Genomic DNA, 6,716 nt, shown 5'->3' with positions numbered 1-6,716 from the left:
CTCTCTGGAACTGGGGGAGGATGTCGACTCCATCCCTCCTACTCAGCTGCCTTGGAACACAGTGCAGTGAGCTAGGAGAAGGAAATAAAAGAAATACATAAAATGGAATAAAATCTCCTATGTTATGATGGTCTACTAAAAAATCGCAAAGAGTCTACAAAAAAAGCACCTAGAAATAATGAGATCAGCAGTTTGCAGGACATGGCATTAACATACAAAGTCTAACTATTTCTCTAGATATTAGTGGACAATTGGATACTAAATTTTTAAAATATCATTCACAATAGCACCACAAAAATGAAATGCTTAGGTATAAATCTAACAAATCATCTTCATGTTCCGTATGTTGAAAATTACCAGAGATTGATAAAATACAGCAAAAAAGATCTAAATCAATGGAAAGTAAAACCACGTTCAAGGACTGACAGACTCATACTGTTCAAATATCAGCTCTCTGCACTTCAACCTGTAGGTTCAATGTGATAAGAATCAAAATCTCAACAGGATTATTGTAGACCATCCTTTCAGTTTAAAAAAGAAACGGCAGTACCGACTTGTTATGCTTTAGATAGGAGGCTCCTCCCCAGAGCTCGTGTGTAAGTCAATGCAAGAAAGTCCAAAGGTGAGCTGATCGGGTTGGGAGAGCCCAGACCTAATCAGTTCCTTAAACTGCGGGTATGGATTAACTGGATGGAGGCAGTAGGCACACAGGGTGTGGCAGGTGGGTCACTGGAGATGTGCCTTTTGGGTATTTGTCCCTGACTAGCCGAGCTGAGTCCCTCTGTCCCCTGGGTGGCATGTCCTGAGCTGCTTTTCACCACGCCCTTCTGCCTTGATGTTCTGCATCAAGTGGGCCATCTATGGACTGAGACCTCTGAAACTGTGAGCTCCAAATAAACTTTTCCTCCTCTAAGATTGTTCTTGTTAGGTCTTTCTGTCACATCAGTGAAAAGGTTGACTGAAACATGAGTGTTGGAGAAAACACAGAGCAACTGGAATTCTCCCGTGCTGTTGGAAATGAAAATCGGAATAGCTACTTTGGAAACCTTGACTTCTTGGAGAAGTAGTTGTCCCAGGGCCTGAACTGGAAAAATCCTAGATGGACCTGAAGCATTTTGTGATGCCAGCCAGCAAGGAAGTGCTCAAGGGCTGTGGAGGGTGCAGAGAGAGGGGAAGGGGGCATACCAAAACCTCAGATACTCTCCAAGGCCAAACTTGGAGCAACTTTAGCAATAAGTAATGACAGAACTGAGCTATAAGTCAAACAAGAAAATACACATCCATGTGTCAAAACCCTGCACCTGGGATCATCAAGATGGGGCCTTCACCACTTCCATTTGATGGGGCACTGGATGTCCTGGTCAGCAAGAAGTGACAAAGAAAACTCAAATACAAAAACTGGAAGAGAAAAATAAAGCATTATTTCACATGACATGATTTCAAACTTAATCTGTAAACAAACTATTAGTACTAACAACCCGATTGAGCAAGGCCAGCACAGGAGACTGAGTCACGAACGTTGGGTCTGAGTACTGGTGTTGTCACATGCTCCTGCCAACAGCAGTCACATGCAGCTCAATGCCCTTAGGAAACAATGACAGAGCATACACTTAAAAGACAGTGACAATAGCATGTGTCTAACAAAGCATGTGTAAGATCTCTGCACTAACAATTACAAATATTGGTTGAGAGAAATTTGTAAAAGCCTATATAAATTGGCTGTAACGTGAACTATTCAGTAAAACCTCTCTCCACTTCTCTCCCTTTCCTTCTTCCCCCCACCCTCTCCTTAGTCCACTGGTTGGGGTCCCAGTACTGTATTTCATGTAAGTGGTAAGGGTGGGCATTCTTCCCTGTCTTAGAGGGAAAATCATTATCTCTTTCATCACTAACTATGATATGAGCTGTGGGCTTTTCATAGTAATCAATTTCCCCCAAATTGACCTAGAGATTTAATGTGATCTCAGTCAAAATCCAAACTTTTTGTATGGAAATTGACAAGCTGATTCTAATATCTGTTCAGGAAGTCTAAAGGCCAAGGAGAACCAAGATGGTCCTGTGCAAATTCAACAGTGCTGGCAGAGTCTTCTTCCACCTGTGAAGGCTTTTATGAGCTACCCAACATGGTACAGTGTGGTATTGGCTCCTGAATGGACAAGCAGATCCAAGTGCAGAAACAGAAACACAGGCTAGTGGTCCCTGGCTTTATGACAGAGAGAACACTGGGGTCAAGAGGAAAGGGCGATCAATTCTGTAGACCACGTAGACACGGGAAAAATAAGTCCTGACCAATACCTCGTACCTCACACCATACAGGAAAGCATTCCTAGATGGCTCATAGACCTGCATACAAAAGGTAAAACAATCACATTTCTAGGAGACATGGAAGAGTATCTTCATGGTTCGAAGATTGGGATATACTTACACAGACACAAAACACTAAGAATTAAAAGTTTAGTGGGATAGAGATGGGGAATTCATCAACAGATAAGGAAATATTTTTATGAGGCACATCACCAGATATAATTGTGTTTAATTAACAAAATTAAAATTTTGTTCAGCAGAAAGACAACAGTGGCCCACTATGAACAGCCCACAGCTGATATGATAATTAGTGATGAAAGAGATAATAATTTTCCCTCCAAGACAGGGAAGAATGCCCAGCCTTACTACTTACATGAAATATAGTACTGGGACCCCAACCAGTGGATTAAGGACTGGGTGGTGGGAAGGGAAAAGGGAGAGAAGTAGAGAGAGAAGGAAAAGAGGAAGAAGGAAGAGCCTGGGGAACAAACATATTGGTAAGGTAAAAGACACAAGGCATTCATGCAAGAATTACCTGCATGTCTATAAACTAGCAATAAGCAACTAAAAGGTTAAATTTTAAAACACTATTCATAACAGCATCAAAAAACATGTATTTAAGGTTAAATTAAATTTAAGGTTAAATTTAAAGTGAATCTATGGTTAAATTTAAGGGTAAATTTAACCAATAATTGGAAACCATATATTTCTGGTAACATGAATTCAAGAAAACCTGCATAGATTGGAGCAATATGGCATCTGCTCACAGGCTGAAAGGCTTATTATTAAAATGGCAATTTCCCCCAACTTAACCTATGAACTCAGTGCAGTGCCAGTCAAGATCCCAGAGAGACATTTTTGCAGAAATTGGCAAAAACTTGCTCTAAAATTTATAGAAAAATGCAGAAGATCCAGTATAGTCAAAATGAGTTTTTGAAAGAAGAAAAAAAATTAGGAGACGTACAGTGTCTTGTATTAAGAAGTCCAAAAATCCACCGTAAGAACATGGTGGGGCGATGGCATAAGGATGGGTAGGTAAAAACTGGAAGAGAACAGAGAGCAGAGAAATGCAGGCGTGTTTAGGGCCAGTGTTCAGCAGAGGGCAAAGATGATTCAATGGAGAACAGTCTTTACAATCAATGAGGCAAGAATAAACAGACCTCCAAATGGGAAAAAATGATCCCGGCTCATTTAATAATGCTATATATGAAACTGGCCTAACATAAAATTCATCAAACCTAGGCAAAAATTTTATAGACAAAGCACAGAAAGCACAAAAAACATCAGATAAAATGCTGATAACTTAGATTAAACAAAAGATGCCATTAACAAAATGAAAAGGCAAGCCAATAACAGAAAGTATTTGCACAGCACGTATTTACTAAAAAATGAAATAAAATAAAACAAAAATTATATCCCAAACATATAAAGAGCTCTTAAAACTCAATAATAAAAAGTCTTCCTTAAATGTTTGGATAGAATCAATAGAGAAATTTTGTCAAATGTGCAATTACTAAGTATATCACTTATTAAACTTAGAGAAAAATATATTTGAAGACATTCTCCAGCCAGCTGAAAGATAAGTTAAAATACAGAACCAGAGAATTCTAAAATCAAATTATAAAAGTACTCAGATAAACAATAAAAACAACCAGAAAAACCCAGAAGGTAATATTTGTTTAAAAATGCAGCTGTGAAGATGTGAAAACATCAATAGTTCAGTGATAAACTGGTTCTACAAATCTCAGGGTCCAAAACAACAGGAAGTGAATTGGGAAGGACCGAGATCAGGAGTGCTGATTTCCTCGCCTCCTCTGAAGCACCGGCAGATGTAATAGGGCAACTTGATAAATACACCAAGGACCGGACATTCTTCTCTCAATGGCCACCCGTTTCACATGTAGGAATTTGTCTTAAGGAAATAGCTCTACAAAAATAGCTACACAGATGTATGATTTATGGCTGACAGAAGTTGGAAAGGTTCTGAAGGCCCCACAGTATGGGATTGGCAGAAGTACGGTACCTTCACCCTCGGAAACACTCTTCATTCACAAACAGTAGGTGGACACAGATCACCTGATTATTTATTTTTCCTGATGCCAGTCTATTTAATGCTAAGAGTTTTGTCACAACTCTTTATCATCGGGAATTATTTGGCATTGTCCCTAACCATTTCCTATTGCTTTGCCTAACAGCTTTGATGCCTCTTGGAACATTTTCATGTGGAATAGTTCATTTTAACTATTTACCCCTCTCCCACAAATGCTATTTCATGCTTTAAATACTGGTGAGATTTTGCTTCCTAAAATGACAGTAGTCATGATTTACTTCTAAAAGGAAAAAAAATAGCAATTACATCATTTAGAAGTGAGTTGCTTTATGGCACTAGTGCAAATAAATTCAGTGCTGAGTTTCAAAAATGAGACCACAGCTACCTTAAGTTCCAAGAATCTATGGTTTTGACAGATTTGAATGCAACACTAATTGCGATAACAAAGTAGAACTAAAATTTTATTTTTAACCCATCTCCAATAATACATATTTCTAAAAGTAAACAAATACACATTAGTAAATCAATTCAACAGGATCTCAACATGTGTATTTTGTGAAAGAAACTGATCTAGCAATAACATTTTCTTTACCACAAATGTGAGCCAAACCCATATTTCACTTATTTCGAATACTGGAATACCCCAATGTCTGGCTCGCAGTCAAGTCCCTTAGAAATCCTTGGCAGGAACTCGGAGATAAAAAGTCCTCTCCCAGCAGTGCCTGGGAGCAAACTTCTCCCATAAGCCACGCACCCGCAGGGCTCCCACCCCGACCCCCCAACCCCAGGAGAGCTGAGGCCCACAGCCCACAGGCTCCTGGCTGCCGAGAGGGAACGGAGGTGCTCTGGGGCCTGCAGAAGGCTCCTCCATCCACTGGCCCCAGAGGCGCTTTTCCCTGGCTTCATCCTGTGGCCTCTGGTCACCTCCTCATCCTGCGTGGGACCCTTGGAGCCAGCAAACAACCACCAGCTCTCCCCTCTGGAAGCTCCCACCCCACTGGGACAGGTTCGAATGTGGTCTGCACGACTAGATTGGATGTCATAAAATATCTAAAACTGTATGGAGGAGATCCCTGCCCTTGAAGACGCGGCACAGCGGGCACGTCACCACCACGCGTCTGGATCACCCGTGCTCCCACAGGGCTCAGCTCTAAGGTGGTCCACACGACTCTCCCGCCTGCGGCCCAGGATCTCCCTGAGTCCTCATCGGAAACTGCGTAAGAGACCTACATTTCTAGGCGGCGTCGTTACTGTCCCCTACATGTGATGGACTCTGTGATTATTAACTAATCAAGACAAATACCCTTGCCCTTAAAATTCAAAGGTCAAGACACCTGGGACCCCAGGCACAGACACACTGACTGTCCACATGTCACTGCCCACCCCTGACCCACCTCCTCCAGCTGTTCTTCAGATTCTTCAGGCAAAGCCCTCATTGGCCACATTTTTGGTAAAAAAAAAAAAAAAAAAAAGGGAATCAGATCAAGTTGCCCTCAGCCATGCACAGAAGTGAGGAATCTAAATATTTGTAAAGAAGCAAGACCCCATTTGTTTGCAGAGCCCTGTGCCAGCCGGCTCATAGCTGCAGCTGGAATTCCAGCATGTCACTGAAGCCTCTGCATGACCTGGTAGGAGAGAGATGTGGCACTTTACGCTGTCCTTGGAAATCAGCGAAGCATTGCATTCGGGGCTTTTTTTAAAGAAATTACACAGCTGTTGTTCATAGAAAGGACATGCCTGAGCACCTGTCTCCCTCACCTAGGGTTTCCTCGTCGGTATGTGCCTAAGTGTACTTAATATTAACGCCATTCGACACAGCTTTCATTGGAGGCCTCCGAGTGTTTCCACTGGTCTCTGGGAAGCTATGTGAACTCCCAGCCATAAAAGCAGAGCTGCACGTAAAGGGTGCCTTGGATCTGGTTTCCAAGCCTAATCCAGAGAAGAATGTCCTTCTGGGGACTCCCACTTTTGTTTCCGAGACATTTGGAAGTAAGTCTTTTTATGGCAGACTTTCTCTAAGCATCATGCAACACTTGTACCAAGTGAAAGAGGCCTTCTCGGGTGGCAGATGGTGTGGTCCTGGTGAAAGGAGAGGGTCCTGCTCTCAGACACAGCGCTCTCCATACCTCCTCATGCACACGGCTGAGAAGAGCCATCACCAAAGTGCTGTATCCCTAGGGATTTCCTCTATGGCCCCTGAAGAAGAACGGAGTAACAGCAAGTTCAGGAGGCGGCCACTGGAGACCAGAGGCAGGGTCCAGGGTTCACCCCACCATGAGGCTCCTCAACAACCACCCAGCCTGTAACTCCACAGGTGGGACACAGTTGCCTCCACTGAGCAGTGGCAATCTTGGAGCTCTGG

Source organism: Ictidomys tridecemlineatus, chromosome 1 (assembly GCF_052094955.1).
Source record: "Ictidomys tridecemlineatus isolate mIctTri1 chromosome 1, mIctTri1.hap1, whole genome shotgun sequence".
NCBI lineage: Eukaryota > Metazoa > Chordata > Mammalia > Rodentia > Sciuridae > Ictidomys > Ictidomys tridecemlineatus.
The sequence above is the reverse complement of the archived record's forward strand: the minus strand, read 5'-3'. Positions refer to the sequence as shown.